Consider the following 10,055-nt stretch of genomic DNA (forward strand, 5'->3'; position numbering starts at 1 on the left):
GACGTGTTTTGTGGTGTTGTGCGAGTCGAATTGACCCTCCTTGTGCTGTTTTACAGTGTCCTGGTTCTGTACGAGTTGTTTTAGCATATGTAAGGTGCGTATATACGCGATGTTGTTGTACAGTGCTCACATATGCAATGTTGTTGTGCGGTTGCAAATACGCGATGCTGGGGTAGGGTGGTGGGGTACAGTGCGTCCAAGTACGGGGCTGGGGTACAGTGTTGGGGTACGATGCGTACAAGTAGGGCCCTGGGGTAGGGCGCTGGGGTACGGTGCATCCAAGTCCGGGCCTGGGGTACGGCGCTGGGGTACGGTGTGTCCAAGTTGGGGCATGCTGTAAGGCGCTGGGGTACGGTGCGTCCAAGTACGGGCCTGGGGTACGGTGGTGGGGTACGGTGCGTACAAGTAAGGGGCTGGGGTATGGTGCTGGGGTATGGTGCTGGGGTATGGGGCTGGGGTAGGGCGCTGGTGTACGGTGCGTCCAAGTACGGGGCTGGGTTACGGTGTTGGGGTACGGTGCGTACAAGTAAGGGGCTGGGGTACGGTGGTGGGGTACGGTGTGTCCAAGTAGGGGCATGGGGTACGGCGCTGGGGTACGGTGCATCCAAGTATGGGGTGGGGTACAGTGGTGGGGTATGGTGCGTACAAGTAAGGGGCTGGGGGACGGTGGTGGGGTACGGTGCGTACAAGTAAGGGGCTGGGGTAGGGTGGTGGGGTTCGGTGCGTATATGTAGGGGGCTGGGGTATGGTGGTGGGGTACGGTGCGTACACATACGGGGCTGGGGTAGAGTGCGGACATGGGGGGGTATGGTGCAGACATATGGGGGGCTGTACGACTCGTATCCCGGGCACAAGTTTACCCGGATACGAGTGGTACGGCGTTCGATCCGTACGGGGACTTTTCCATGCGCTTGTGTTTTCGGACGGGCGGTACGGATCGTACTTGCATGCTCGGACTTCAGTTTTACGATTTGTATGTAAAACTGTCCGGGGACGTCTCATAGACTTTTCCCGAAGTCATTCGTATGGATTTTTTACGTACGAATCGTACTTCGCCGTTTGTACGGAACTTGTACGATTCGTACGTAAAAAAATACGGATACGAATCGTACGGTAATTTTTTTTAACGGATCGGAATCGGCACCTATATCTTTGCTGGGGCAGGCAGAGGAGAAAGACTTCTATGCTGACACGCTGACACAAGATGCTGAGGCTCCTGCATGCAGCCACTCCAGCACGCAGTGGACTGACATCCCTAGCAGGGTGTCCATTTCGAGACCAAGATGGGGTCCTTCAGTTTCTCACTCTAGGTAATGGGGTTGGCTTTATAATAGGGGGATTCTTGGTTCTATACCTACATACATGCGAGGTACATTTAGGTAAATCTAGTTAGGGTTAGCATTGTAGGAGTATGCATTTTTACTGTCATGCATCTCTATACCTGCATATATCCATTGTTTTAGCACTGTGGTAGAAATGTATCATCCATTTACTCTTTCGGTGCTTAGAACCGTTTATACCTGTTTCTGTCTTTTGATTGTTACTGCACACATATTTTACACTAGAATGACACTGGTTCAATAAATGCTTATTGAAAATTTCCCCATCGTTTATTCCATGTATCTCTCTGAGATAAAGTGAGGGGTCAGGGTTGTCATGTTCGATAGTTGCCAGAAACTATTATTTCCTTGGTAAGAGGAGTTCATAGTGGCACTGAGAGCTAGCTGCTATACAGGCAAACATATCCAGTGGGGGTGTCTGGAATCAGTCTGAACACCAGTCCCACAGTTTATGTTGTCTAAATGCTCAGATCCTATATAGATTTATAGGAAATACACAACTGTATGTGGCCCTTACATATAAGATCAGATGCAGAGTGTTAGGTTGCTGAGGAACACCCTGGTGCCTTCATCTGTAAAGTGAACTCCATCAGTTCTGTAGATTCCATGCATGTTAAAATACTGGTTGTTGTTGTAGATAGTGCCCATGATATGGTCTCTGAGGTATGCAGAAACAGCTTTAGTAATCTGTTTCCTGTCTCTGTCAATCTGTGGGCAGAATTGATTTGACCACTTCCATTTCTGTCTTTGGCATATGTTGGAGTACACAGAAACAGTGTGTGACAAAAGTGTCATTAATTGGCCAAAGGTCTCCTTCATTGCAATTTCCAAATCAACCCCAGTATCAGTGCCTAGGCCATTGCCACAACAGTGCACTATTAACAGGTCTCGATATTGGCAATGTGCAATATTGTTAACAAAAGGCAGCAATTGATGCAACATTAAACCTCTCTGGTCAAACCATTTAATTTCCACATGAGGCAAACCTTCCGAGCACGAGCTTCACTATGATTGGCTGCCAACACTCCAAACCAGGAACTGTTGGCAGCCATCTTGAGACTCGATTAAATTGAATGACAAGAAAAAGGGTGAAACAAAGATAAAAAACATGAAAAGTGGGCAGGGAACAAACACCCTGACTCCCTAGGCCTGGTCAGGGGGTCCCCCAAGGACCCTCAAGGCCCCAAAAAGTGTGTCTTAAAAAAAACAGCCAAATTTGCACTGGTGTCATGAATAAAGCCGACAAAATAATTTCTGAATAATTTCTGAAAGCCCCCGGGTGGGCCAGGTCCCGGGGGTACTCACCAATAAATTTGCAGGGGCCCCACAGCCCTGGGGACTGCCACCTCCCCGGGGCATGTTTAAATAATGCGTTGGGGGCATTCATGAAAATGGGAAGGGGCCTCACAGGCCCCCCTAGCCCCAGGGACCACCACCTCTGGGCACTTAAAATTCAAATTCTGGGGTCTGTTATGGACCCCCTGGCCCTGGGCACCACCACCTCCCCAGGCTTTAAATACGTTGAGAGGATTGCCATGCGGCCCCCCTCCTGGAGCCCGTGATGGCCCTGGGGACCGCCACTCCCCAGGGCCGGCTCCTGCAGTGTCCCGGGGTACCCACCCCGGGACACTGCTGTTTGCTATGGCAGGGCGGGAGAATGGCTCCCGCCTTGCCATTGCAGACTCTGCTTTGCTTCGTTGAAGCAAGAACAGGGAAACCTGCTCTCACTTCAATGAAGCAAAGCAGATGATTGCTTCTGAGCAAGGGGAGCTGCATGTCAGCAGCTCCCCTTGCTCTAAAGCAATACCAGCTCCCGCAAGAGGCGGGGAGCCGGCAGGACTGTGGGGGCATTGGTGCTCCCCCATGGCCCCCAACGGAGAGGCCAGGCCCTGGGGGATCGGGTACCCAGGGCCAGAAGTGGACTGGGAGGGGAGCCATGCAGCCCCCCTCACCTTTATAAAAAATTAAAATGAAAAATAAAAAATGGAAAGGCTGGCCCCAGGGGATAGGGTCCCAGGGGCTAAAAATGGCCTGGGAGGGGGGTGACTCGGCCCCCCTCCCTTAATAAAAAAAACATTCAGGCATGCCCCGTGGATGGACTTGTTTTTCCCAACAAAGTTTGGAGTCGCGACCCTTGCGCGGCTCTCAGCGTGGCCCTCTAGTGTAAACTCGATGGGTGTGTAGCTTCCTGTGTGAACGCGATGGGTGCGTGGCTCTCAGCGCGGCCCCCTAGTGTAAACGCGATGGGTGCACGGCACTCAGCGCGGCCCCCTAGTGTACAAGTGATGGTGCGTGGCTCTCAGCACGGTCCCCTAGTGTAAATGCAATGGGTGTGCAGCTCTCAGCACGGCCCCCTAGTGTAAACGCGATGGGTGCACAAATCTTAAAGTCGCGATGGAGGCAGGACTCCAAGCAAATTTTTTTTATTTTGTTAAAGGTAGGTTATATGTTGGGTAATTGGGTGACTCTAAAAAGAGCCCTTATTTTATTGGTAGAATGTTGTAGCTACATGTAAGTGCGGATGCAAAGCTTCAGGTTGTTGAGAAACACTCTGTTCCCTTGATCAGTTAAGTGTACTCCATCACTTCTGTAGATGTCATCCATATGGAAAAATAAATTGTTGTTATAGATAAAGCCCATCCTATGGTTTCTAAGGTAAGCAGAAACAGCTTTATTGACATTTTTTTCTGACTTTCTCAATCTGTGGACAGAATTGATTGGACCACTTCCATTTCTGTCTTTGGCATATGTTAGAGTATAAAAAGACAGTTTGGGGGAAAAGCAAAATCAATTCTGTAAAGGTGTCCTTCATTAGCATTTCCAGACCACCCCAGTCAATGTGCCTAGGTCATTTCCAAAACAGTGCACAATCATGAGGTCAGGGGGTTGGAGATAAAAAAAGGTTTTAACCAAAGGCATCGATTGATGCCACTTTAATCCTCTTTGTCCACTCCATTTAATGTCTACATTTTGAAAAGCTAGATCTTTGCCAATACCTCTGTGTTCAGCATACCTTTTGCACCAGTAAACATAGCTGTGTCCCACAATCCACACCCTAAGGATCTTGAAGGGAAGTCTGGATGTAATGAAAAGATGTCTGTAGCTGAAGTAGTCAGTTGGTAGAGTGAGCGGTATCTAAAATAGTGGACAAGATGCAGTTTAAAAAAAAGAAGAGAAATGATTTGCTGTTTAAGAACATTGTACAGTCAAAAATAGGGTGGATGCTTCTGTCTTTAAAAAACATGATTCTTATTTGTTAGTAAAAAAGGTTTGAAAGGTACAGTAGATAGGATAAGCTGATATATTGGAAAGTCAACCACACCTATGTTTGTATTTGCAACATTGTGTGGTGAACTTGAAAATATGCTGAACTCGTGACTGTAAGTTCAGTTGAATGTTCCATGAATTGTTGCTATGGAAACTGGCATTAAGCAGAATGGGGGAAGGACTGGATCTTAGCTGTGGATTTAAAATGTGAAATTGTGATGTATATGTAAGTGAAATTTCATTAAAAGTAAGATTTCCCAAGTCAAGAATATCTTTAGAAGTTGTGTGTTCTTAAAAAATTGTTGATGTTTTATTTGTAATATGTTTTTCAACTCCCGTGTGGGTTTGCGGTGGGTTTGCGACTTTAGAACCTTCAAGAATGAGTTTGGGCAGTTGGTAAAGGTCAATATGTCTAACCAATAGAAATGTGTTTTGAGATTTCAAATAATGTAGGAAGGAATGTGATTTGTTACTTACATGTATTTGTGTGGAGAAAGAGAGGGAAACTGTGCCATTACTGGTTCTACCTTGCTGAGACAGGTGCATTGCATTGATTGTGTACCTGAGAAAATCGTTTATGAGTTTGTGATATTTTAAATTCTACAAATCTATTTGGAAGGCGAGGTATAAGTTGGTGATGTGTATTATGGATTAGGTTTATTGTTAACTAAATATATAATTCAAAATGTGTGGGGTTTGAGCTATAGGAATAAATGAATATATGTGTATTGTAGTTTGTTTTATTGTAGTTATATATTCATTGAATTCGTTTTGGAATAGTAAAATGTGTTTATTAGAAGATGGATTTCTTGGTTGTCGTAGTTTGTTTTTGTGTGTGAATATGTACATTTCTAGTATACCGCATAATTTTAGCTGTTCCTTTACATTTGGAGTAATCGCTTAGAGATTATCTTAGTACTTCTGTAATCACTCAAACAATACCCATGGAGTTATAAACTCCCATACTCACTTTCTATGTATTGTAGAAATCCCCCAAAATGTCATCCAATAAGATAGACACTATATATGTACTAATCCTACAGTCAAGCAATCATGCAGGCTGTACCTATGCACTCATGTAATAACCCACACACTACCCTTGCAGTAATAGATTCATGTAGGCCCCACTGGTACATTCATCTATTCTGCTAGGCACTGCTCAATAACTAGTCTATGCCTCCAGCAGCTATCCATGCACTTATCCATGCACTGAAGCTCTATGTCTACAATCATGCAATTAGGCAGTCGCTTTCTATCCTCTCCTCCATTTACCCAGTGTGTACCGTTGCACTTATACAATTATGCAAGCACAAGTCATGGAGTTATGTAATCACTCAGGGAGATCTATTGTATGCATATTTCTTTTAGATGTGAAGGTGATTTCAAAAGGTAGACATGTATATATGCAAGCTTTTAACAGTATGGAGGCATGTATGGTTGAGTTATGGAATAGTGTGCTGCTTTATATTTGTCTACGCCTACCACTTTTCTATGTTTTAGATAGACCCAAGTGGTGTGCATGCAGTCTTTGAATGATCCAGGCTATGTATATGATCTACTGTAATCACTCAGGTATTAGTTCTGCAGTCATGCAATCATCTAGGCACTATTCATGCAATCAGCAAGGTATTACTCATGCACTCTTCCAATCATGTAGCCACTATTCATGCACTTATATAATCACCCAGGCACTAATGTTGCACTCCTTCAATCTCGGAGGTGGTATCCCTGTCCTTATGTAAACTCTCAGCCAGTAGTCATGCTTTATGAGATCAGCCAGGCACTTCATTTGCATTCCTTTTTCACTCCAGAACTAGATCAGTAGTCCTGCAATCAGCCTAGAAGTACCCATGCACTTATAAAATCACCCAGTCACTTCCTATGTAGTCATGTCAATCCCCAAATATTACTAGGCCTGGGCTAAATTTCCGTTCCGCTCACGGAAATTGCGATAATTTGACATTTTCTCGTTCCGCGGAGAGCGCGAAAATGTCAAAATTTCCGCATTCCGCAGCTTAGCGATAATTTGGTTCTTGCTCGCGCTGTAAAATAATACATTCTCGGGCGCGCGCGATCGCCTTACCTGAATCCCCGCGTTCGCCGACAAGTTTTCCCGATCCGGTCGCGTTCTCCACGAGATGTTGGATTGTTGGTAGCCATTTACGCTGTCTCGCGACAGTTCGCGCCCGCAGTAAAGTAATGCGTCGCGCGATCACGTCTTTCTTCTCGCGATCATGCACCGCGAGAAGAGTGAAAACAAGATGGCCGCGCCCGCGAGCAACCGCATGGGTAAGTTGGCGAGCCGCGAACACGCAGAAAATACCGCGAACGGGCGGGAAAAAAACTTCCGCATCTTCGCGATATTTCTGTGTGTTTGCGGAGATTTGAAACATTTTTGCGATAATTTGCGAAAGTCGCTTTCGCAAATTCCGCCCACCCCTAGATATTAACCTTGTTGACATGTAATCATCTAGGTGTTACCTATGTACTCCTTTAATCTCCCAAACTTTACTGTTTTTCTAATGCAATCACCAATGCATTTCCTACACAGTGGTTAAATTACCCAGGCAGTATGGGCCCGATTCACAGAACTAACTTAAGACAAAATCCTAAACTTACTACCATTTTGGTATTCACAGAAGGCACTTACTCATTTTGGTATTCACAGAAGGCACTTACTCATTTCGGTATTCACAGAAGTTAGGAGTCCTAACTTTAGGACTCCTAAATGCCTTCTGTGAATACCGAAAGTCTTAAAATTAGGATTTTTCTCAGTTTAGTAGTAGTATAGTTAGGACTCCTAACTTTAGGACTCCTAAATGCCTTCTGTGAATACCCACAGTCTTAAAATTGGGATTTTTCTCAATTTAGTAGTCCTAAGTTTAGGACTCCTAACTTTAGGACTCCTAAATGCCTTCTGTGAATACCGAAAGCCTTAAAATTAGGATTTTTCTCAGTTTAGGAGTCCTAAGGTTAGGACTCCTAACTTTACAACTACTAAACTGAGAAAAATCCTACTTTTAAGGCTTTCGGTATTCACAGAAGGCATTTAGGAGTCCTAAACTTAGGACTACTAAATTGAGAAAAATCAAAATTTTAAGACTTTCGGTATTCACAGAAGGCATTTAGGAGTCCTAAAGTTAGGAGTCCTAACTATACTACTACTAAACTGAGAAAAATCCTAATTTTAAGACTTTCGGTATTCACAGAAGGTATTTAGGAGTCCTAAAGTTAGGAGTCCTAAACTTAGGACTACTAAATTGAGAAAAATCCTAATTTTAAGACTGTCGGTATTCACAGAAGGCATTTAGGAGTCCTAAAGTTAGGAGTCCTAACTATACTACTACTAAACTGAGAAAAATCCTAATTTTAAGACTTTCGGTAGTCACAGAAGGCATTTAGGAGTCCTAAAGTTAGGAGTCCTAAACTTAGGACTACTAAATTGAGAAAAATCCTAATTTTAAGACTTTCGGTATTCACAGAAGGCATTTAGGAGTCCTAAAGTTAGGAGTCCTAACTATACTACTACTAAACTGAGAAAAATCCTAATTTTAAGACTTTCGGTATTCACACAAGGCATTTAGGAGTCCTAAAGTTAGGAGTCCTAAACTTAGGACTACTAAATTGAGAAAAATCCTAATTTTAAGACTGTCGGTATTCACAGAAGGCATTTAGGAGTCCTAAAGTTAGGAGTCCTAACTATACTACTACTAAACTGAGAAAAATCCTAATTTTAAGACTTTCGGTATTCACAGAAGGCATTTGGGAGTCCTAAAGTTAGGACTCCTAACTTCTGTGAATACCGAAATGAGTAAGTGCCTTCTGTGAATACCAAAATGAGTAAGTGCCTTCTGTGAATACCAAAATGGTAGTAAGTTTAGGATTTTGTCTTAAGTTAGTTCTGTGAATCGGGCCCTATGTTTTTAGTCTTTCAATCACGCAGAGAGTACTCTTGTACTTATGTAATCACTCAGCCAGTAGTCATGCACTTAAAAAGTCACCCAGGCACTACATTCACAGTCCTGTAATCTCTCAGGTAGTACCTTAGTAGTTTTGTAATCACCCAGGCAGTACTCATGGACTTATAATATCACCCACTTATTTTTAATGTATTCCACTAAGTCTCAAGATTTTACTGCTGCAGTCATCCAATGAGCTAGACACTATATATGTACTTCTCCTACAGTCAAGCAATCATGCAGGCTGTGCCTATGCAGTCATGTAATAACCCACACACTACCCTTGCAATAATAGATTCATGTAGGCCCCACTTTTGCATTCATCTATTCAGCTAGGTACTACTCAATAACTCGTCTATGCCTTCAGCAGCTATCCATGCACTTATCCATGCACTAAAGCTCTATGTCTACAATCATGCAATTAGGCAGTCACTATCTATCCTCTCCTCCAATTACCCAGAGAGTACCCTTGCACTTATACAATCATCCAAGCACAAGTCATGGAGTTATGCAATCACTCAGACAGATCTTTTACATGTCTCAATTTGTTGGTTTCATAACTTTCCAGAAATATTGTAAGCATATTACTTTTAGATGTGAAGGTGATTTCAAAAGGTAGACATGTATATATGCACACTTTTAACAGTATGGAGACTTATGGTTGAGTTACGGAATAGTGTGCTGCTTTATATTTGTCTAGGCCTAACACTTTTCCATGTTTTGAAAAGACCCAAGTGTTGTGCATGCTGTCTTTGAATGATCCAGGCTCTGTATATGCTCTGCTGTAATCACTCAGGTATTAGTGCTGCAGTCATGCAATCATCTAGGCACTACTCATGCAATCAACAAGGTATTGCTCATGCACTCTTCCAATTATGTAGCCACTGCTCATGCACTTATATAACCACCCAGGCACTACTGTTGCACTCCTTTAATCTCGTAGGTGGTATCCTTGTACTTACGTAAACACTCAGCCAGTAGTCATGCTGTTATGAGATCAGCCAGGCACTTCCTTTGCATTCCTTTTTTCACTGTGGAACTAGATCAGTAGTCCTGCTATCAGCCTAGAAGTACCCATGCACTTATAAAATCACCCAGTCACTTCCTATGTAGCCATGTCAATACCCAGATATTGCCCCTATTGTGATGTAATCAGCCAGGTGTTACCTATGTACTTGTTTAATCCCCCAAACGTTACTGTTGTTCCCATGCAATCACCAATGCATTAGCTACATAGTTTTTCCATTACCCAGGCAGTATGTTTTTAGTCTTTCAATCACGCAGAGAGTACTCTTGTACTTATGTAATCACTCAGCCAGTAGTCATGCACTTAAAAAATCGCCCAGGCACTACTTTCGCACTCCTTTATTCACTCAGGTAGTACCTCAGTAGTCTTGCAATCAGCCAAGAACTACCCATGCACTTATAAAATCACCCAGTCACTTCCTATGTAGTCATGTCAATCCCCAGAAATAACCGCTGTTGTCAT

Source organism: Triturus cristatus, chromosome 1_2, assembly GCF_964204655.1.
Source record: "Triturus cristatus chromosome 1_2, aTriCri1.1, whole genome shotgun sequence".
NCBI lineage: Eukaryota > Metazoa > Chordata > Amphibia > Caudata > Salamandridae > Triturus > Triturus cristatus.